This window comes from Anabrus simplex, chromosome 2, assembly GCF_040414725.1.
Source record: "Anabrus simplex isolate iqAnaSimp1 chromosome 2, ASM4041472v1, whole genome shotgun sequence".
NCBI classification, from domain to species: Eukaryota; Metazoa; Arthropoda; class Insecta; order Orthoptera; family Tettigoniidae; genus Anabrus; species Anabrus simplex.
Window position 1 is genome coordinate 503,696,850 of NC_090266.1, and position 25,167 is coordinate 503,722,016.

A 25,167-nucleotide genomic window follows, 5' to 3' on the forward strand; every position below is an offset into this window, starting at 1 on the left:
CTACACCCATCCAGGTATTAACTTAGAACCGGTGCTGGAATGGGGATGTTCCACAGCCCATGACTGGGATATAGTGGGTTCGAATCTTTCTGTCCGTAGCCCTAAAGATGGCTTTCCGTGGTTTGCCATGTTCATACCAGGCAAATGCTGGGGCTGTTCCTTAATTAAGGCCACGGTTGGTTCTGCACGATCCTAGGCCTTTCCTGTCCTGTCGTTGCCGTAAAGGCTATCTGTGTCGTGGCGACGTACATCAAATCGTAAAATAATGGCAATCAGCTGTGAAAGGCACTGCATCCGTTGAATGTGGTCGGGATGCACTCGCTCTTCATGCAGTGTCCTTCGTATCGTCCAAGTTGGTACACGAACGGCACGTGTTATACTACGCGTACGGCGCCCGGGATCATAGTTTACTATTGTCAGGATGTCTTCTTCCGCGTCTAGGATTACACGTGGCCGTTCAGCCCTCGCTTTTCAAAGCGTGATGTAACACAACCTTTATCGCCAATCCGCTGCAGTACAGCAAGTATCGTTGCTGGATTCGGCACCCCTCTGTTGGGAAGCCTTTCCCGATAGAATCGTGGAGGGCGACCCGAGTTCTGTTCTGCCACATGATACTCTAGCACCAAATCATGGTATTCGTGGTATTCGTACACTGGCATTATTCAAACACTACTACTACTACTACTACTACTACTACTACTACTACTGATACTACTACTACGAAGTAACTCGCGTACTAGAACGGACGATAATTCGCATCTCTGACAGCTGTTATTCAGGTCAAAGTCAGACTGACAGCTCATACCTCTAGTCCGGCTTCATGTAGGGGCGGGGAACCCGTCCAACCACATCCCCGTCGCTAGGAACAGCAGACAACCGAAGCGGCACGTGAAATGTCTAGTGCTTTTGTCGAACTGCTTACGTGGAATATTCTCCCACAGTGCGATTTCAAGATCATGGATTTTGGGGAGCCCAGCTCGCCGTGTGCAGAAACACACCTTGTAGACGTGTACGTAAATAAAGTTTCTTACGTAAACGAAAGAATGCATGGGATAGGATTTTCAAGTGAGTAGTATCGGAATTGAATTGTCAAATCACATCGAATGTTTGGCTTAGTACCAATAAGGGACATGTTATAAAAACAGATAAATTAAACGTACCTTCCTTTCGTGCTTCCAAACGAAAAGAACATGTGGTATATTAATGCATTCTAGCTTACTGCTGCTTTTGCAGTGCCTATTAAACGCATCAAAATAAACGTTGTCAGGCTTAGCGGCACGTAAAGATTTATTATTATTATTATTATTATTATTTTATTATTATTATTATTGCTGGGCGAGTTGGCCGTGCGATTAGGAGCGCGCGGCTGTCAGCTTGCTTCCGTCGAAAAGCCACTAGCAATATTATTATAATAACTGTGTTAGTCTATTATTACTAACTCTTATGAAAATAAAAGTTAATCGCCCCACTCAAAGTTTGTAGCTCGTAATATGTCAGAAAACACTAAAGAAAATAGTGAAATTTTTAACAAGTCCGAATTATGATTAATATTATAATTGCAGACATATCTCCGAAATTACCGAAACATGTACTTACAAAATGTTTTACGTCGCGCCGACACAAATAGGTCTTACGGCGACGATGAGAGAGAAAAGGGATACAAGTGGAAAGGAAGTGTTCGAGGCCTTAATAAAGGTACAGTTCCAGCATTTCCCTGATGTGAAAATGGGAAACTACGGAAAACCATCTTCCCGGCTGCCGACAATAGAGTTCGAACCCACTATCACCAGAATGCAAGCTCACAGCTGCACGCCACTAACCGCACAACCAACTTACTCTACTGTAAGCTCTAAGACTTTATTATTATTATTATTATTATTATTAGTAGTAGTAGTAGTAGTAGCAGTAGTAACATTTTTATTACGGAAGTTTTAATTGAACGGGTCCATTAGTCATCATTTTTCCTATCGGCACTTACTGTCCAGTAATTAGCCTTCTGTCCGCCTCTGTAGTATAGTGGTTAGTGTGATTAGCTGCCACCCCAAGGAGGCCCGGGTTCGATTCCCAGCTCTGCCACGAAATTTGAAAAGTGGTACGAGGGCTGCAACGGGATCCAATAAGCCTCGGGAGGTCAACTGAGTAGAGGTGGTTCGATTCCCACTCAGCCATCCTGAAAATGGTTTCCCGTAGTTTCCCACTTCTCCAGGCAAATGCCGGGATGATACCTATCTTAAGGCCACGTCTGTTTCCTTCCCTCTTCCTTGTCTATCCCTTCCAATCTCCCAATCCCCCCGCAAGGCCCCTGTTCAGCATAGCAGATGAGGCCGCTGGGCGTGGCACTGGTCATTCTCCCCAGTTGTATTCCCAGACCCAGTGTCTCACGCTCCAGGACACTGCCCTTGAGGCGGTAGAGGTGGGATCTCTGGAGGGTAAACAGATTTACGAAAAGAATAATAAGCCCCCTATTAGAAATTCCCGGTGGCAATTCCACCGTAGCTCTTTTTCTTTCGAGCAATGTTCACGCATGGATGCAAGTACGGTATTTGAAATTTGTCTCATTAATAACAATTTAACAGAATACTTATAGCCTTTTCTTTCAGTGTCCACGGTCCTTTCATTGACCTGAAAAATTTATGAATAAGCATAGAAAACTCGCATTGTCTATTGTCAGAAATTCATCGTAGGCTGTCGCAGTAACAGCACAGAAATATTGCGCCCATTTTTCGTTTACTTATTAACTGTTTCCTTTCATTTTGTCAGCTTGGATCACAGAGTAATGCCATTGACGTCTTATAAATCACACACAACTACACAACACTTGATTCGCATGTATGTGCTGGTACGGATCTTCGACGTCACTGTAAGGATTCTGTGTACATTTCACACAGAGTATCCTAGACCGGTTTTCGAGTACAGCAAGTGGCCTGACACGTGAGTCAACCTCTCCTACTTGCCAAGCCTTTAGGGGAAGTGCACAGCAACATGTGTTGGCTTGCGATAAGAAACAGGTTCAACAAGCCCTATATTCTGCTACTGTACTTTCACTACGCGTGGACAGAATGACATAACCGACGTATCCTGCTACGGCCGTTCAAAACACATTAGGTCCTGAAATATTTGGCTCAGTTATGGGCAAACTAATAGGACAAGGCAAAAAGTACATTGCATATTTTTGTGAGATGTACTTTTCTTTGCCGACTAGCTTAATATCTGCACGTATACCCCTTACAGCCTGAATAATACTTGAAGCCAGAATAATTAATGCTTAATCAGTAATGTTTATCTACTCTTAGAGTTCAAATAATACGTCCAAAATCGAGGATCTGCAAAATATTATATTTATCAGGAATCTGCTTTGAGGATCATGTTTCCCTTTTCTTTCAAGTTGCTTTATGACTCACCGACCCAGATACGTCTTATGGCGAATATGGGATAGGAAGCAGCTAGGAGTGGAAGGAAGAGGCCACGGCCTTAAATAAGTTGCAGCCCCAGCATTTGCCTCATGTGAAAATGGGAAACTACGGTAAGCCTTCTTCAGGGCCTCCGTCAGTGGGGTTCGAAACCACTACCTCCCCAATGCAAGCAAAAGCTGTGCGCCTCTAAACGCACGGCCAACTCGCTCGGGGAGAATCAGTTACTGTACTCACAGATAATAAGAAAAGGTTATCTATTTAATGCTTGGCTAGTCGGAGAATATTGGTGAAGAACGGACGTCAGACGGGTAAGAGCAAGAATATTTAAAAACCTTCCAGTCAGTGGGAATCCATTTGTAACAAGAAAAGTATTGTAGCGGCTCATCGGGGGCCCTTAAAACTAAAATTACATCACTGACGGATAGTGTATTTTATTATCCACTAAATTTATTACACTACAATTTATAAATTACCACAACTTCACTCAAATTTCAGTTTTACAAATCGACACAGTTTCTACTCACGACAAACACAAACTAATGCGCACTCACTCGGCGGACATGTATAAAAAAGCACACCGGCGCACCAAACTCCTAAACGGCAACACGGCTTCTCACAGCACATTGTTGTTCCAGAATAGCCCACAGTTGCCAGCCTCGTGGCCGTCTGGCAGACACATTCCCGATGAATGATTCGCCACGGAATTGCGACCATCTGCTAACTTTCACTTGCAAATGACGCACTCAAGTCTGAGTCTCTTCAGAATAACCCAAGACTTTGCCACTTGCACGCTTTATAAAAGTCTGCGGAAGATTCTAGTACTTCCTAGTTCGAAATCAATCTGGGCACCTAGCCCGTTATTTAACAGCTTCAGCCACATCTAGGAGTTTATCGTAGACCTGAACAATTCGCCAGCGCTAGCTGACAGGCCCGTACACATTGTCGGAACTACACCGCGAATATTGATACTATTGGGGAACCTTTCCACCAGGTGTCTGAACGTTTACATGGAAATTGCATTCCATTCTTCTCGAAGAGCTATAGCCAGAAATAATGCTAATGTTGGACAGTGGGGTTTGAAATGAATTCGGGGTTCTAACTCATCCCACAGGTACTCAATCGGCCTTAGTTTGTAACTCTGGGCGGACCAGTCCATTTGTAGAATGCTTTTTTCCTTGAACTTTTGGCAAACATACAATCCTTGACTCGGAGCGTTACCATCACCGATTTGATTTTTCATGGTAGGCAGCCTGGAATCATTCAAATTGTGTTTATGTCCTTCTCAGTGTAGAGTACCATGCCGTCCTGAAAGAGGACCGAGCCCATGCCATGAGAAACACCCCCACACCATAAGGCCACCTCGTCAAAATGTTATTGTTGGTAGTAAACATCCAGGCAGTTAGCGTTCCCCAGGCATGCTGTACACACGAATTCTCCAATCAAATTGGCACAATTTATAACGTGATTCCATACCCCAAATTACCTGTTTCAACTGTTCTGGTGCCCAGCATCGTCGCTCTTTACTCAAAGCCATGCGGCGCTTTTTATTAAGGGGGGGAAACGTGATTTAAGGGCACCTGCTCGACCATGATACCTTATTATTTTTAATTTCCGACTCATACCCATGGCATTGAATGTACTTTGCGTAGAACTTTGAAATTCCCTGGTGATTATTTCTTTTGACAACCGACGATTTTCTCGTACCGCCCCCTTTAATGTTCGTTGGTCACTGGGTGTCAGTGTGTGCGGTGGACGAATTCGTGGTTGTGCTGTGGTTGTACCTTCACGTTTCGGCTTTACAGTTATATCACTGACAACAATCTTGATGACTGAATTCGTAAAGTTAGAAAGCTATTTCTACTGTGAAAACCAATGACAACCCCTCGTTCAAAGTCAATAAACTCACCTGATCTACCTATGTAGCCGTTCCGCAGTCCCACTGAGCAATTCTAACATCCCTACCTCCTTTTCTTCCGGTACAATGCGTAATTTGTTGTTGTTTACTAGTATATAGGGGTTTCCGGATACTTTTTATTAGACAGTGCGTTGGTTATGTACTATTTGTGGGTTTTAACATAAATAACATATTAAAAATTGTGTTCAAAATTTAGCTCTAGCATAGGCAACCATTAAATGATTGGGATTATTGTACATTTTTACGCAGAATACCGTAAAGGTAATTGCATGAGATTAGCATTTCTAGCACATTGCTGGCTTCAGAAAATCGGCATACTTCATTGTTAGACAAGTATTATATTAAAAAACCGTGCAACACACATGCTTAGCGTTGACCAAACGTCAGTATTGGAATAGATGATCACATTACAGGAGGATACGAATTACTGATCAAGTGGCTGCGTGCTTTGTGTCACGCAGCTATGAGCTTGTATTCTGGAGATAGTAGATTCAAGCCCCACTGCCGTCAGCCCTGAATATGCAATTGTGTGGTTTCCCATTTTCACAAAATACAAATGCTGGGGCTGTATCTTAATTAAGGCTATGGTCGCTTTCTTGCCATTCCTAGGCCTTTCCTGTCCCATCGTCGGCATAAGACCTATCTGTGTCGGTGTAACTCAAAGCAAATTTCAAAGCAAAAAGTTCGAATCTGGCATTCAAAGTTAGTCGCAAATACAGAATTATTCCAGATTTCTAATTTTATTTGAATCACTTAAGCATTGGCTACTTTCATCCCTTTAATATAGAATTCTCATAAATAAAAGAACATTATTGAAAGACCGCTATGACTCACCAAATGTACAGGAATTCACTTTTTGCCTCCGCAGCAGACTTCCTGTAGTATTACCACAAAACTAACTTGTTTAAACTCCCAAACAAAACCGAACTCATTTAACGCAGGGATAAAGATGGGTGGAGGGGAAGCCACAGGAGAAAATTGTAGGCAACGAAGAACGCAAGGCAAGAAGTGTAAGGATTTCATTTCGGTAGACCATATATTTTGCCGAAACCGAAGTTCGGCAACAGCAAGGCCTTATGTAATGTTGGTCATTATATGGCTACAAGTCTTTGAACGAATATGGAAAGAGAAAAATAGGGTTTCTAAAATGCCTTACGACCTGAGTATTAATATGTAATTTGCATTACGTCCCACTAACTACTTTTACGATTTTCGGAGACCTGAGTATTAAAGCGAATGGTTACCGCCTACATGAAATTAAACAACGTAATATCAGTAAGTCAATATTCTGGATTTATAAGAATGTACAGACTTGTTTTCAATGCAGAAAGTGGTAGCAGCAAGGTCTATGTATAGTCAGATTATTAAAATGCTCTTTATATATGGGATACTAATGGTTTATCATACATCCACAGCTCAAGGTGGTAGCTGTACATTTCTTCGATACTCAATAACAGAACATTATTGGTCATGAGTATACATTGATATAAATATCATCTCTTGGATATTACATCGACAATTAATTCAAACATATACAAATGCCTGGAGCTAGAAAACTGATGCCATTTCGTCTCTGCTGTGCCTAAACTGCCAATGTGACAATACTCTTCCTATTCATTACTTTCCTTAAGACTGGTCACGCTTCCCAGCCACATATATATATTTGCATTCTGTAAGAAGAATTTTCGTTGAATTCATTTTCCTGCACGTGTGTAAATAAAAATGAACCTTACTGTATCGTTCTATAGGAATGCATGTTTGCATGACATATTTACTCACTCCTAGAGTATGATGTATTCGAGGTTCATTTTTTATGTTTTTTCAGGGTATAGCTTACAAAAACACTACCTCTCCATAGTAACTGAATTCAGGCGACACAGTAGATTTGTGTACATCACAAGGTCCTGATATGGAGTTTTGACGCTTATTGAAGTCAAATGATCGTCTTGCTTCCTCGTTAGAAAAATTTGAAATGAATAAAAGTGAATCTGGCTTCTTAATACAAGTATTCTGAAGCCATCTTGTCTTCTTTTACTTGTTTAACTTAAAGACATCTTGCAAAATTACAGCTTCACAGCATGAACACTCATCGGCTGTGTTTCATTTATGGAGTTTCCGCTCTTAACTCACGGGATGCATGGATGACACCGTTAGTTTAGAGTGTGATATTATAAGGACCTATTCTTCCACTTTAATTCTTATACTCTCCTCTCGGAGATGAGGCAGAGAATGCAATAAAGGTATACCTCATTAAGAAATCTATAGTGGATTTGTTTTGAATTTCCTGTAATGTGCATTAAACTGAGCATAACACAAACAGTAGTACGAGCAGGTTTTTGCAAAATATCTCACGAAGACATTAATATTCACGATGAGAACTACCGAAGCTACCAATATTGCTTTAGGATACGGGAAGCTTTAGGTTAGGAATCATCACGCTGATAAAGTCATTTTTATTACTACTGTAAGCAGTTACCTTCTTCAGTGCAAACGAGTAAAAGAGAGCGAGGAAACAATCAAATACATGATATTCATGTACTCCTCATTCCAGGCATGTTATATTTCATTAGCATTTACACACACTTAGTCGTAATTTAAGGTTGTGTGATATATTTAATTTGATTTTGAATGTGTCTCTGCAAAAAGTTGAAAAGTCCATACTTTAGGATCGCCAGTTTTAATCGATCAGATACAGAGTTAGACAGCCTCTAATATTACATCAACCCCTCACCAAACTATACCTAGAACCTTAAACACCTGCGCGGCGTCATATCAAACCTGGGCAGGTAATTATTACTGTTAACATTAGACCAAGGAGAAGTTCTTCTCGCCATGTTTAATATATGGCTTTAAACTGTGGACAACCAGCAAGAGCAATCGATGGAGTATTTTTTATCGTATAGATACCGGGTTCTGAATTTAGAGAGTAAATCACACTGAAAATCTTGTTTCAAGGGTGCATTCGCTGCCGGACCGATATTTGCTTATTGGCCATCACTACTTCAGAGTTCTCGTGGTATAGATATAAATCTGTAGTGGTCCCTTGGGGAAAGTACATCTTTATGTCGATGGGTTCATTAATGGCAGCGTCTCCAGAGCAGAAGAGATAGAGAGAGAGAGAGAGAGAGAAATAGGGAGAGCGAGGTGGGAGGGAAAAGGGAAAGAGATTGTGCTTCGGGGATTTGAAACATACGCTATCTCCGTCCGTGCATGGCGTCCACTTTACACGAAAGTTATCTAATATTTTCTTTTCTTCTGATGATAACGTGCTGAACATCGTGGGAGACTTTAATGTTTCACAGAATAATTTCTGTGAATAAATCAGAACGCTTTATATTTTTACTACTAGGTTATGCGTTCAGTACCTTGTTTGTTGGATCCATTTAAGTGCTGTTGATTTTAACAATACAGCCTCTGGTCGCAGTGAAAAACGATGACCCTATACATTAAAATATATCACCTTAATGTTAACATTAACCAATTCAGACATGAATTACTTCCGATACCGTACGTAGAAAAATTAATTTGTACCGAAACTAGTCTCCAGAAAGGCCTTTGAAAGGAAAGGGCATCGTTACTTTTACACACGTTTACAAAATACCAATATTTTGGCAGCAACTCTACGAGAAGGAAAGCCTCCATGGCTCAGGCGGTCTCTCACCACTGGGTTCCATGGTTCAATCCCAGTCACTTCATGTGAGATTTGGGCTGGGCACAGCGGAGGCGTGGTAGGTTTTTCTCCTGGTACTCCGGCTTTCCCTTTCATCACTGCGGCACTCTGCAATATCATTTTAATGTTTCTCCCCGTCATTAATCATTGCCATAGAAGAGTGCGACAGATTTCGGCAGCCGTCACAATTCCTAAACTGGCCGCTACATGGGGGCTTCATTCATTCCATTCCTGGGCCGGTCGAATGACTAGAAACAGGGTCAGAATGTTCATTTTACGAGAAAGATATATTTGATTTTATATTCATTTTCAAGTTTTACTGAAAAGTAACATTACATATTTTTATCCATATATGACTTACTGTTGTACAAGCGGTAAGTCGTATCCAAATAACTATCATTTCCATAGCTCTACATAACATTCATTTACGTACAACAACTACATTGCCTTATAAGTTGTCTTAAATGGTGTATGTTTATAGAGGATTGTGAGCTGTTATAAAAATACCTTTCTCTTTTAATTAAGTCTTGATAAATGACATATAAGTGGGAAAATCCGAAGCAGAGGTGTTCGTGAAAGCATACAAGCATATTAGAAAGTCATGGACTCTGATGGATCATTAGAAAACATTTGTTTCCTAACGCTACCTCAAGTCATTCGGACCCAGTGTCCATTGTAAGGCACCATGCTCCCCAATTTCTCCTCCAATAGATATTAACATGATCTAAATCCTTTTCCAAGCGTTTACTATGTTTTTCGCGAAAGCTAAGCGAAGTTCTAGCTACCTCTGCTACCTATGCCAGCCAACGGTCTAGCTCTCGTCAGAAAAATAATGTAGTCAGAAGAAAACTAAAGATCGTAAAGGGGCAAATTAACGAACACAATAAAAAGCAGGAAGACAAGACCCCTGGTGCTGCGATGAATTTCAAGACAGAATGTTGATATTTAATATTTTCATGCATTTTTAAACTTCGTACTCAGTCTTCTCAACGGGCGAGTTAGCCGTGTGGTCAGGGTCGCGGAGCTGTGAGCTTGCATCCTGGAGATATTTGGTTCGTGCTCAATTGTCGGCAGCCCTGAAGATGGTTTTCCGTGGTCTCGCATTTTCACATCAGGCAAATGCTGCGGCTGTACTTTCATTAAAGCCACAGCCTGTTCCTTCCAACTCCTAAGCCTTTCCGATCCCATGGTTGCCATATGAACTATCTGTGTCGGTGCGACGAAAAAGCAAGTTCTAAAAACTTCCATGTTCCATGTGGTGCAAATATTACCCAATGCTCCTAAAATCTAGCATACAGACATTACATGACCAAGCAAAATATTGGGCTCTTATTAAAGTGCTCATTTAATCAATCAGTCATTTATTCGAATGTACAGAGAATATTTCATTTTTATTAAGTCTCAGTTATGGCAGGAAACATCAACATTCGGCAGTACATGTCGCAGTTTCTTCACGGAGCTTGGAGCCGGGTTTGTTTGGTCGTTCAGGTAAGTTTAGAAGGAGGATTTTCGACGTGACGTACACAAAGCAGAACAAGGAAACAATAGAACTCCAACGTCCAGACCAACGGACGACATTTTTGAGCCCCTGCGAGAGGCTACAGTGGCTGCAAATATACGTTTGAAGTAAGCGTCGGGTACGCGATGTGTTGAGCCAATGAAATGATAGACCCACAATCAATTTGCCTCGGCATTGGTCTATGTGAGTGATGGCCCCGATCGAGGATACGACGGCGTGGTAGAGGACGAATTGATGAAAGCGAGCGCGTGGGCTAGCTACGTTATTATTCGGTGAGATTATGTGCAGGTAACACCGATAAAAGTATTATTTACGCGACTGCGGGTAATAACTTTCGTTTCCTGATCATGTGGGGACTTGAACATTGGTTTTAGACGCTCAGCCTGCATTTCAGTAATTCGAGACATTGAACTTTTGAGAATGGCTTTTATTTTTCCGATTTGCGGAAGGAAGAACAGTTTCCAGATAGTCATTCAATGTTTAGTTGCTTGCCGGTGTAAACAGATTTTACGAGGGCATCAAATTCAGTAATTGCCAGTCCTGCATTTAAGTTGGAAATATTTGACCTAGTTACGTGGTTAGATAAGAGAAGTAGTTCCGTGACAGAATGAGAACTGGTTTCACGGTCAGTGGAAATTACCCCGGCTGTAGTATTGTAGTAACTGGTGGCTTTATCTTGACCCAGCGTCGTACACTGTGAACGAGGTGATATTTTAGACGACATCCAGAAGCAGAAGCAGCGACGAAGACCACGAGATCACAGTTCTACGCCAGGATGGAGACCCAAGAGCTGATCCAAGTCTTTTCTGGAGGCATCATCTTCGCTATGGCTGTTTAAAACCATGGGGGCCGGCTGTCAGAAAGGCTGACGGCGATAAGTCAACGAAATAGATTAGTACAGAATTTTCAATTTAATTATGTGAGTGTGAATGTGTTTGAATTTTGCAAAAGTGGATAGGTTAGTTTTAATATTTAATTTCAGTAAATTTAGCTTTGGTTTGGAGGGACTACGTCCTATTTAAAGTAAATGTTAGGAAGCTTGTTAATGTAAATATAATTGTAACGTAAATGTGGACCGTTTGCATAAGGTTACAGCTTGAATTATTTCCATTTTATTCAGACTTTTATCTGAGTGATTTGCGTCATTTCGTTTATGAGTCAGTTTCTTATTTTAGCCTCATTTAGTTTGTTGTGTTTTGTTTTGCTTTGATGTTTCAGACGCAGTGTACGTCTCGGGGCTTAAATTTAAGTGTAAATAAGGATTTAAATTAAAGTCTGGAAGGACTAGATTAAAGTATTATTAATGGTAGCTGAAAGTATACGGAAATATACCGTCACGTTTCCTGGGATTTCATGCATGATGTGAGAATGAGTATGTGTGAGATGGTGGAGTTTGGATTCACAAATTTTGATAGCGTCATCTTCGTGATCATTTTTATTATCAAGATGAGTGTAAATCAGTAATTGATTCACGAGTTCCTCGAACCCAGTTTCATATTTCAAGTTTCGAATAATTAGCATCAATTTTCCCTAAAATGTATTATTAATGCGAGTTTCTCGAGTTGCAAGATTGAGATATTTCAGTAACTTTCCGTTGTTCAGACATAATCGACTGTCTATGTGGTAATTTCCCAGTTTCAGATTATGATATTATTACAGAGTTGGCCATTTTGTTATTCATGTTAAACTTTACGAGCGCGAGTGGATTAATTTGTGACCAGCGCGGTCTTGTTCCTTTTCATGCGAGCGAATGTTAGACGACGTCATTTTGTATATAATTATTTCAGTTTTGGCAACTTTAGTACATGTGGTATGGTTTAATGTGATTTTGAGTAAGAGGACGCGTTCCTCATTTGAAAGGCCTGCAGTTTCTTTCTTGTGTGACTTGCCTCGGGTGTACTGTTGAGCAGGGTGTGTTAAGGGTTGGACCTGTGTGTTTTTAATATTTTCTGCTTTATTTTGGGGGACTGAATCTCCACGTTTAGTCATTCTGCCGTGTGTTGACGAGGGGGATATCTTAGTCTACCGAGGAAAGTTTTATTTGAGCGGCCTATACTTCGTGATGACTTTATTGGTTTCTGTCCATGTCGCTGCGGACGTTGCAGCTGACGATATTTTTATATCACGACGTTTAGTTTTAATTTTCTTTTATGATATAACCGCGCTGAGGAATATTTTTGGGTCATGTGAACTTTGACAGGAATCAACGTTGAAATATGTGTTGCAAGTTTACTCTGTTACTTTTTTTAATGAATTTGTGTCATGTAATTTATTTCAGAAATCCTCGTTGATTTGTGCATGTCGTTATAAAGTCCACCAGTTGATTGCTTTGGTGTCATATGATTTATTTCAGGAACCTACGTTGAATAAGATGTGTTGCTTAAAGTGTAAAATTAGATTTCCTTATATTTTCCATTGAGGCTTTGAGCGAATGGGAGTTGCGTGAATGCCGCATGCTTTCTTAGTGGGCCCTGGAAAATATGATATCATATCTTCGTGTCTTTTATTGTGTATATTTGCCCTTTATGTGTTTTGGTTGTGTGTGGGGTCCGAACCACAGTGTTTGTTGTGCACATGAGATTGCTCATGATTCAAGGTGTATGTACTTGTGCGTAGGATATTTTACCAATCGGGATGTTTATATCTTGTACAGTTAGATTAGTTTTCTTTGTCTCCCTTTTGCGCATTAAATGACGTCTTTTCTTAAGGTTAGGGATCCCCACTGCAATGTCAAGTGTGCAGGAAAGGTAAATGTATTCATCTACAGTTGAAAGTGTTAACAAAAATAAAGCCATGTGCGTGGTGTGAGCACACAAAGCAAGGTGTACAATAAATGAAATTTCAAGATTTGATTTGAAACATTAAGTGTGTGTGTCGGTATATATTGTACATTTGCAATATATTTTCGATTCTCAAGATGGACTTTAACAAGCTGAAAGAAACATTCAGTGTCGTGTAAAATTTTTGATCATTTGATACTTTTTGCTATATTTTCTTATTGTTCTTGATTATTTTAATAAACATATATTCCTCCAAAAACTGACGTTATGCTCCGCTTTGCTTTATTTGTAGCTTTTACTTGACCTCACCGAGTCCATATTAGTTACCTGTTCCCCATCAAATCCAGGGTGTATGTCATTTTAGGGCAATGTTTTTACCATAGCTCGAGCTGAGTACTCCTCGGAGCGGCTGACTAGTCTGGGGTAAATTACCTCGATGGTAGAAACGGGGACAACATAGAGTGCTTTTTATTTTCGTACCAGAGGTACACCTGTCCTCTCCACTATAAAAGCTGGGAGATTTCACGACATGTTGCCTTTGTGATCGCTCCATTCTAGAGGTTCAGGGTATGATTATAATGGAGGCGGGGGCTGCCTGGTCCGTCTCCGGAAGGCCCGTCTGATCAAGATAATGGCAGACCGTTTGTAAACATCTAGTTCGAGGGGATTTTTTCATATTTTTAGTAATGAAACATTCATTTTCTCAACGTAAATTTCACACTTTAAATATAAATTTCAGATAAGTCTGAGGACTCTAGTCTAACCAAGGGAATAAATATTGGTACCCTCTTGTATTTCCCTTCAACTTAGTACTGAGATGACTATGATTTGGTAACCTTTAAATCTATCTGTTAATTTTGTAAAGTTTCTCTCCATCTTGTCACCGCCTTAGCTTCTGTAACGTCGGGCCATCAGCCCACATAGGGTTTAAAGTACTTTCATGTGAACTTCAAGGAGTGCAAGTGTCCGTCTCCTAACATTTTGAATTTTGGCCAGCAAATTTAACCTTTGTTTTTACCAGAGGCCATGTACAACGGGTACTTGTTACCCCGGTAAAAGTCAACTTTATTCATTTCATTTTAAGGCAAATCAGACTGTTGAGCCGATAAGACAGTGAATACTGTTTGTTTTTGTTAAATGTAGGTTGCGCCTTTGATAGGCCTGGAACGTGAACATTTTAGAGAAGAGTCTCTTAACTGTAAATTTGTAGAGCAAAGACGCTCTTCCTTGACTGTTGGTTGAAAGGAGCAGCAGTGATTCTGTAAAATTTGTAATTAGGGAGCTTCAGGCTCAGGTTGTTATTTGGTTGTTTATTCTCATTTTTCTAATATTGCTACCCAAATTCATGAGCTAGACCTCGTACCTGAATGTTGTTATTTGCTTAGGAAAGTGTAAAGTTTGAAAAGAAAAGAAAATACGTGAGAAAGAAGTATAACTCAAATTTTAAAGTTTTAAATTAGCCTTTCAACTTTTTATATCCACCCATTCGCCTCTGTCCACCACGGTATCCCCGGAAAAATTTCATACAACAGTGTTTTTGTTGTATGGGTGGGGAGAAGGGGTAACATACCTTAAAATGTGGCGGAAAACCATTACAATAAGATCAATAATTGAAATTAGCGTTATCGGAGTAAATTTTAGACAATTAAAATCAATACTTGTTTCCCTTATGTTATTGATACGGATTATTTTCCGAGTTTTCAACCTCATTGATACATTTTTAGTGCTGTTTGATATAAACCAAATATTGAAGTATGCCAATCATGAAATATGATATAACTAAAGGAATAGTCATTAAATCAGGCTGAAATTAACCTATAATTCCATTATCATTATTCTAAACATGTCAATACAGTATGTTTTTTGGTATTTGCTTTACGTCGCACCGACACAGACAGGTATTATGATGGGACAGGGAAGGCCTGGAAATGGGAAGGAAGCGGCCGTGGCCTTAATTAAGGTACAGCCCCAGCATTTGCCTGGTGTGAAAATGGGAAACCACGGAACACCATTTTCAGGGCTTACGACAGTTGGCTTCGAACCCAACATCTCCCTGATGCAAGCTCACAGCTGTGTGGCCCTAACCGCATGGCCAACTCGCCCTGTGGTATCTTAAAATTGTACTCATTTATAGTGTACGCTGAGCGAATCTGAGGCCCATGGTAATTTCCAGAAGTGAGAATCTTGCTGTTAAATATTTCGAACCAACGTCCATCGAGGGGAACTGAGCTCATCATTACCGCCTCGATTAGACAGCCACTAAAAGCTACAAAAGGACATTATCAAAGAAAAGGAATGAAGAAATAACAGCCTGTTACTATGATGACAGCAGAGAAGGATATATATATATATTGCTTGTTGCTTTACGTCGCACCGACACAGATAGGTCTTATAGCGACGATGGGACAGGGAAGGGCCAGGAGTGGGAAGGAAGCGGCCGTGGCCTTAATTAAGATACAGCCCCAGCATTTGCCTGGTGTGAAGATGGGAAACCACCGAAAACCATTTTCAGGGCTGCCGACAGTGGGGTTCGAACCTACTATCTCCCGAATACTGGATACTGGCCGCACTTAAGCGACTGCAGCTATCGAGCTCGGTAAGAAGGAGAGAAAGAGATACGAGTAATCGTCGAGGAGCCCCGGGTAAATCCACATGTGTAAATACTGGTGCAGTCATTAACAACATGGTATCTCTCACTGTAAGTACGACAAATATACTTATTATTTCTGTTGTATATTTGACGCTGCTCTTATAGCTTTCACTTAATGTCATTCTGTGTAAAAGCAAGAGTATGAATGAGAAGAGAGAATGGTACAAGTCGACAACTGTACACCTCTCAATGGGAAGTAATTTAGAACCTATTTGAGTCGAATATCGTGATGCGGGTGTGCGTGAGTATTGAACTAAGTAATGTTCTCATTCTCACGTGGGATCGCAGATGAAAACTATAAGTATGTCTCTCATGTGGACTACACTTCCTGAAGCAAGGATAACAGAATATCATTTTTACTGAAGTTTAAAAAAATATGAGTAATAATAATGTTACTGCTTTACGTCCCACACTACTTTTACAGTCTTCGGAGACGCCCAGGTGCCGGAATGTAGTCCCGCAGGAGTTCTTTTACGTGCCAGTAAACCTACCGACACGAGGCTGACGTATTTGAGCACCTTCAAATACCACCGGACTGAGCCAGGATCGAACCTACCAAGTTGGGGTTGGAAAGCCAGCGCCTCAACCATCTGAGCCACTCAGCCCGGCATCTATATAAATAAAATTGTAGGGGGTCCGCTGTCTGTAATTTCTTTTGTTTTGCAAAATTTTCAGATATTTATCCGTTTTAGGTCAACTCAAGACCGAATCGGTGGTTTTTACGTTTCGTGTCTGTTTGTTTGTCTGTTTGTCTGTTTGTCTGTCTGTTTGTCTGTTTGTCTGTTCCACCATCACGTCGAAACGGCTGGATAGATCTCAGCCAAACTTTATATTTAGAGTATACTCATCCCGGGGAAGGTTTCGATATGCATATCGTTTTAAAATCTTTGAATACACGGGGGGTTTATAGGAAAACCAGAATGGTTTTTCCACCATCACGTCGAAACGGCTGGATAGATCTCAACCAAACTTCATATTTAGAGTATACTCATCCCGGGAAAAGTTTCGGTATGCATATCATTTTAAAATCTTTGAATACACGGGGGATTATAAGAAAACCGGAATGGTATTTCCACCATCACGTCGAAACGGCTGGATAGATCACAACCAAACTTCATATTTGGAGTACACTCATCCCGGGAAAGGTTTCGATGTGCATATCATTTTAAAATCTTCGAATAGACGGGGGGTTTATAGGAAAACCTGAATGGTTTTTCCACCATCACTTCGAAACGGCTGGATAGATCTCAACCAAACTTCATATTTAGAGTATACTCATCCCGGGGAAGGTTTTCATATGCATATTATTTTAAAATCGTTGAATTGAGCGGGGGTTTATAGGAAAACCAGAATGGTTTTCCTCCATTCTCTCTTATACTATTGATTTTCTGTAAATTTCGTTTACCGTACGTGAAACGTGTCTTCATTATAAACAACGCTCATTATGTTCATAATTTACCTTACTCTTCACATGACGGAGAAATTTACAATTTTCCGCTGGTATCATGCTCTGCATTGAGTGACCGACAGACCGACAACGAACCTACAGGTTACCATGGCAACGTCTCTGACTGCATGCCAGCAGGGAAGTAACGTATTGCCATTTTCCTCATCATGCTTTTAAATTCGTGGTTCTTCCTTGGGTAGAAGGCAAGAGAGGCGTCAATCGGCCTATCTGCGGGATATTGGCGGAATATCGTTGGATGTTATAACCGCCCTCGAATAGATTAAGTAATAACACCATTAGTCATCTTCTTATTATTTGTTTACCTAAGAATCACTGGACCTAAATTTCTCCCCTGTTACCGCTTTATTATATCCATAACTCACACTAGCATAATTTATTGAGGGGCATTTGATTTTCCAATACATTCACTTGGCATTTACATATTTGTCGTTAACCGGCTGTCCTCAGTTATAATCCATTTTCTATTACTTTCAACTTTCTTAACTGTATTATTTTCTTCCTTAATTACGCCGTATGTACGCGTGTGCTACAAACTACTGGATGTATTTCCACCAAGACTCACATTTAGAATACACCTGTCGTTGATAGGTTTTGGGCAAATATCGTTTCTAAATCTCTGAACTGACTGGGGGTTTATACGAAACCGAAACAGTGATTTTGCACTTCCACAAAATATACACAACCAAACTTAATGGAAATCAACCTACCTTGGTAGAAATTAATTTCTAAACCTCTTTCCTCATGTGCATCATTTCGATACGAGGATTAATAAGGGAGGTATCATTAACGGACCGTTTTTCTGTACAAGTCCCATCGGACTTAACTCACGAGCGGGTGCGTGTAAAGCGTATTTCTTACAACTTGAAAACTACTGAAGACATTCGAACCAAACTTTGTATTTAGCATCCACCTGTCCAAAGCTAGGTTTCAAACTTAAATAACATTTCATGTTCCGGAATGGACTAGCGGTTTATAGGGAACCGAAATGGTTATTTTACTCTTCCACAATATATACAGAACAAGACCAACCTGACGAAATCGACCAAACGTGATAGAATTCCACCTGTAAACCCTTTTTTTTTCATGTGCATTTTTTCGTCAGTAGGATTAATAAGGGAGATATCATGAATGGTCACTTTTGCATGTTAAGTCCAGCGCACATAGCCCGAAGGGTGTTTTACGTGGAGCAGATTCCTTATCTATATAAATCAAATCGTAACGACTGTGTGCCTCTACACTGACTATTTTGGCGAAATTTTCGTACAGCTTTCCGTTTAAGGGGTAATAATGATCATCTCCATAATTTTTGGTTTAGTTACCTGGAAGTCCTAATTTTTACCCGCCTCGCCCAAAATCCAGATTGTGGCATAATCTGCCAGAAGAAAAAGAAGATAATTGAAATTTGACAAAATTATACGTTTTAGCCTGTAACGAACGGAAAACATCCTAGATCATTAAATTTTTCACTTTTCATCCCCGAAGAATATCGAAATATGCAGGCAATTTTAATGATGGTGCACACCTTCGGAAATTCCTATCACATAACGGATTGCACAATCTCCGTTCAATTTGGAATGATCTACAACCTTGGTCTTATGACTTTTTGCCGTATCTCTATCCCTTTTACGTTTGATTTTTCTCTATTAATCGATGTTAAGTCAATTTGGAATTTTCACATGCATAATTCATTCTTTCAATTACTTATATCAAATACAGAATCATCAAACTCTTGGCCCACTCAGTAGCCATATGTGAGCCAAATGCTATGTATGTAGCTGTCACATAATTATCCGAAAAGTAATGTAATGTGAGATAATCTTACAAAACCTTTACCCTGTTCCACGTTTCTAACTCAATCTGACCCAAGAATAGATGACATATCATAGGACCAGCCATTTAGGCCACTACATCCATCGTGTCTTATGGTATAATCCTTTGTCGATATGACGTACGTTTAGTAGCAGTTAATCTGTAAATGAAGGTCTTCAATATTGTAAACACGCATATACTTTCGTATGTCGATCTATATATATTCACTGATGTCGATTTTTAGCGATCGAGAAAGGGTGGGTCTGCTATTTTAATCAGTACTCTCCACACCGACTTTGACTGGCAGTAGGAAAGGGTTCCTTCTCCAACTCCTGTGTAAGGAAGGCCTACAATTGTAATGAATAGTTCCCTTCTCGATGTGACTTGCAGAAGGCAAGTGAGCATGCAGTTTTGTTTAAAACTCCTTTACCCGATTGTGTTTGGCAGTAGGCAAGGGTGCCCGCCATTATAAAGAAATGTCCTCATCTAAAATGTGACTGGCATTAAGCATAGTGGCCTGCTATTTTGATGGAAACTCACCAACTTGGTGTGACTGTCAGTAAGCTGGCTGGCAGTAGGAAAATGGGCCTGGCATTATAATGATAACTGCACAACTCAATTTCGAGTGATAGTAGGGTAATTGCCTGCCATTATAATAGAAACTCCTCAACTGTAATCTGTCTGGAAGTAGGAAAGCGGGGCTGCCATTTTAACGGAAACTCCCCAAATCGATTCTGTCCGCGTAGTAGGCAATGGGGCCTGCAATTATAATGTAAACTTCCCAACTCGATTGTGAATGGCAGTAGGCATGTGAGCCTGCCGTTATATCACAAATCCGTAACAAACACTTTGCATTGGAAACAACGTACGGGGTCCTCCCCATGCTCTTTCTCGGATAACGCTAAGAGACATGCAATTTTAAAACAATCTTATTTACTGCATGTACACTATTTACTTCGATATTCGAATACAATGTAGAATACCGTAGCAAGGACGGGTACATTCGCTAGTTCTCAAATATTTATGTTTTTAGTGGTCCTATCTTAATGAAAACCGGTGTGTAATGTTCCAAAATAAGTCGCTACAATATAAACTATAAATAATCTTATTCACTCTGAAAGAAATGGTAGTTTAGAGGAAGGCCTAAAATTTATTCGCAAATATTTATGTTATTAGTGGTCCTATCTTAATTAAAATAGGTATGCAAAGTCGGCGAATAAGTCGCTACAATCTACTCCATAAATAATCTTATTTACGCCGAGAGAAATGGTAGTTATGGGGAAGGCCTAAAATTTAATTCTCAAATATTTGTTATTGGTTGTCCCATCTATATATATAATAAGAGTTGCCTGTACATTGCGCAAATTTTAAGAAGGATGGTATTTCTGTGTCATTCATGTCCATAGTAACAAGGAAATGCATTTTTTAATTTTCCGCATTGTCTGTCTGTCTGTCTGTCTGTCTGTCTGTCTGTCTGTCTGTCTGTCTGTCTGTCTGTCTGTCTGTCTGTCTGTCTGTCTGTCTGTCTGTCTGTACACACATAACGAGAAAACGGCTGACGATAATTTAATGAAAATCGATATGTAAAGTCCGGATATAAGTCGCTACAATCTAGGCCATAAAAAATATTTTTCTCGCTGAGAGAAATGGTAGTTTAGGCGAAGGTCTAAAATTTAATTCTCAAATATTTATGTTATTAGTGGTCCTATCTCAATGAAAACCGGTATGTAAAGTTCTAAAATAAGTCGATACAATATAAACTATAAATAATCTTATTCACTCTGAATGAAATGGTAGTTTAGGGGAAGGCCTAAAAATATTTTCGCAAATATATATTATTAGTGGTCCTATCTTCATTAAAATAGGTACCCAAAGTCGGCGAATAAGTCGCTACAATGTACGCCATAAATAATCTTATTCCCGCTGAGAGAAATGGTAGTTTAGGGGAAGGCCTAAAATTTCATTCTCAAATATTTGTTATTGGTTGTCTCATCTATGTATATATATACCGGTATAAAAATAAGAGTTTTTCTGTACATTGCTCAAAATTTAAGAAGGATGGTATTTCTGTATCATTCATGTCCATAGTAACAAGAAAATGCATTTTTTTAAGTTTCCGTAATTTCTGTCTGTCTGTCTGTCTGTCTGTCTGTCTGTCTGTCTGTCTGTCTGTCTGTCTGTCTGTCTGTCTGTCTGTACACGCATCACGAGAAAACGGGTGAACAGAATTTAATGAAAATCGATATGTAAAGTCCGGAAATAAGTCGCTACAATCTATTCCATAAATAATCTTTTTCACGCTGAGAGAAATGGTAGTTTAGGGGAAGGCCTAAAATTAAATTCTCAAATATTTGTTATTGGTTGTCCCATCGTAAATAAAATCGGTAGGTATGCAAAGTCGGGGATTAAGTCGCTACAATCTAGGCCATAAATAATGTTATTCACGCTGAGCGAAATGGTAGTTTAGGGGTAGGCCAAAAGTTTAATTCTCGAATATTTGTGTTCTTAGTGGTCTTATTGACAAATACTATATAAATAAAGCTACATAGTATTAAATTTCCGATCATTTATGTCTTACACATTTTGAGCGTACCGGCTATGATAACAGAGATATTCATGAATATGGATTTTTGTTGCTAAGATCATATCAGTGCCGTCACGAGAAAATGGGTAAACAGAATTTAATGAAAATCTATATATATAAAATAAGAGTTTTGTCTGTACATTGTTCAAAATTTGAAAAGAATGGTATTTCTGTATCGATCATGTCCACAGTAACAAGGAAATGCATTTTTTTCTTTTCCGTAATTTCTGCCTGTCTGTCTGTCTGTCTGTCTGTCTGTCTGTCTGTCTGTCTGTCTGTCTGTCTGTCTGTCTGTCTGTCTGTCTGTCTGTCTGTCTGTCTGTCTGTACACCCATCACGAGAAAACGGCTGAAGAAAATTTAATGAAAATCTGTATATAAAGTCGGGCGATGAACCACTACAATCTATGCTATAAAATATTTTATTCACGCTGAGTGAAATGGTAGTTTAGGGGAAGGCCTGAAATGTAATTCTCAAATAAGTTATTTATCTTATTTATTTCTCAAATAAGGTTCTCAAGGGATACCTGGTAGTAAGGTATCGATAAATACTGCATAACTAACATAATTTTAGTTATGTCGTAATTTAGTAGTAGTTATGTAAGAAGTTATAAAATTTCCGATCACTTATGTCTTATACATTGTTACCGTACCGCATATAATCACAGAGATATTTAATTAATTTGGATCTTTGTTACTAAGTCATATCAGCGCCGAGTCACGAGAAAATGGGTAAACGGAATTTACTGAAAATAGGTATGTAAAGTCTGAGAATAAGTAACTACAGTCTACGATATAAATAATTTTGTTAGACGCCCTAATATCACAGAGTCGAAAGAAAACTAATGTGAAGGCCTGCAATATAGAAAGCTCATAAACTTTATCAACAATAACATTATATTGACTATTTTTTGTTGTGATGTGTTTTTTGTCTTCTGTTTCCACTCAGCCCCGATAGATAGGATTACTGCAGCGTACGGGGTTTTTAAAATTTGATTTACGTCGCACCGACACAGGTAGGTCTTATGGCGACGATGGGATACGAAGGGAATAGGGGTGTGAAGGAAGCGGCCTAGGCTTTAATTAAGGTACAGTCTGGTGTGACTGGTGTGAAATGGGAAACCACGGAATACCATCTTCAGGGATGCCGGCAGTGGGGTTCGAATCCACTAACTCCCGGATGCAAGCTCACAGCTGCGCGCCTCTAACCACTCGGCCAACTCGCCTGGTCGTACCGAGTGTAACAGCCTGCCTGTATATTGGCGGGAAGTAGCTGGGGAGTTAGATAACTTTCTTCTTTAGCATGCCATTCCTAAGGTTCATACATTTTCTGATATTATTGGTACGTAATACACTGGTTCATCATAGCATTCGAGCTATTCAGTCCCTACTCTGAGGCACTGGTTGGAATGAGTAGTGTGCATATTTAACTGAATAATGACAGAGGAGTGTTCACGGCAGTCTGCGACCTGGTTAATCCAGCTCTTGAACTTTGGACTGTTAGATCGGCACCGTAGTACTGTTCGTTGAAAGTGAGAAAGTGTGCGGTTTTTCATTTGATCGAGTAATTTATATGATAACATTGCTTTCAATCGCTACATTCCTACTGACGTTTTTGTAATGACCTATGCTGAATTCAGTTAGGAAAACCGCCAATTCAGTCTTTCTGAGAATCCCGTAGCGAAGCACGGGTACATCAGCTAGTCTATAATAATGGAAACTAGTTTATATTAACGAAGTATTACTGGTAAACATCACTGTTAACGGGAATTGAATATCAATATTATTCCCGCAGAAGTACTATAGAAATAAGAATCATTGACTTAAGAAACAGCATTCTAATTTTCTCATTATGGAAGCAGAAACATCGTCAAGGTAAAATTCGATTTATGGAATAAATAATTTTGTAGGAGATTCGCGACCTCTGAAATGGTATTTTCTGTCATTAAAATGGATTTCAATTAGAGAAACTAAATAGTTCATGTCAAGGAGTTACGTAATTCAACTCAGGAGGCTGGGCTCACGACACACTATTCCATCAGTATATTTTATATCTTGGGCAGGACCGAAAAACAAATCCATATTGTAAAAAAGAAGTAAAAATCACTCATTGTTAGCCTAAAGGTATCGACTGCTAACTACCATGGTAAAAATTTCAACAATGTGGAATTTACAAAACTCCCAATGTGGGTCTGATGCATTCAAATACGTCAGCCAGATTTTAGGCAAATAACTTCAATTTATGTTAATGTTGGATTATACTGTAGATTTCAGGTAAGTGGGGCACTACAAAAAGGAACCGGAATAAATGGCCATGGTTTGACAATCAGTTACTTTTCATTCAGGGCTGAAGTAAACAGTCTTATCGATAGATAAGACAGCATTAAAATATCTAATTTTCCTCTTTAGAACTCTCCAACCTCTCCTAGAATAACTCATCGCTTTCGAGTGCATTGAGCGTCCCAAAATATACTATCATTTTCCCTAGGGTGTATTGTGAAGCGCGCATTAACGTTACTACGACTTACAAGCCAATCACACTAAAACAATTCGTCCCCTCTTCCTAAGTGTTTCCCAATACAAAGAAGATAATGCACCTGCCAGTATAGACCACACATCACACCTCTGAAACACAGATAGACGTTGCATACTGGAAGAATATAACTGACAATGCACTGTTAATCCAGTTATCTACTTTTCTACCGCTTTTCCCATATCTGTGGGGTCGCGGTTGCGAACATGAGGATTTGGGCCTGTTTTACGGTGGGATGCCCTTCCTGACACCAACCTTATATGGAGGGTTTCTGTTTCTGTGGTGGTTCGTAGTGTAGTGTGTTGTCTGAATATGAAGCGGAAAGTGTTGGGAAAATCACAAACACCCAGTCTCCGACCCAGCCGGGAATCAAACCCGGATCCCTCTGAACCGAAGACCTCAATGCTGACCATTCAGCCAATGAGTCGGACATAATCCAGTTATCTACTTACCAGTCGTAATATTCAATCATACAAGTGCCACTATTACGGGATATGAAGCTGTTCAATTTCCATGTGGTTAAGTTAGTGAATAAAGCTGTTTCTTGGTGATTTACAATAAATACTGCAATCTATCACTTTCCTACGAAAACCCGACATCAATGTAGACGGTTTCATTACAAGCATGAAATAATTTTGTCACTAGCTATGCCGCATAGCACAGACACCAGAACTCTCTGGAAATCGTGACCTCTAATAATGCGTTGACCTATCATATATCTACGGAGTAGTGGAAAGCGTGGTGACGAAGGAGTTGCAAGATTCAGTAGAAAAAGGTAAGAAATTCAGTTCTAACCTGAAAGCTCAGTTTTGGCGGGCTGAGTGACT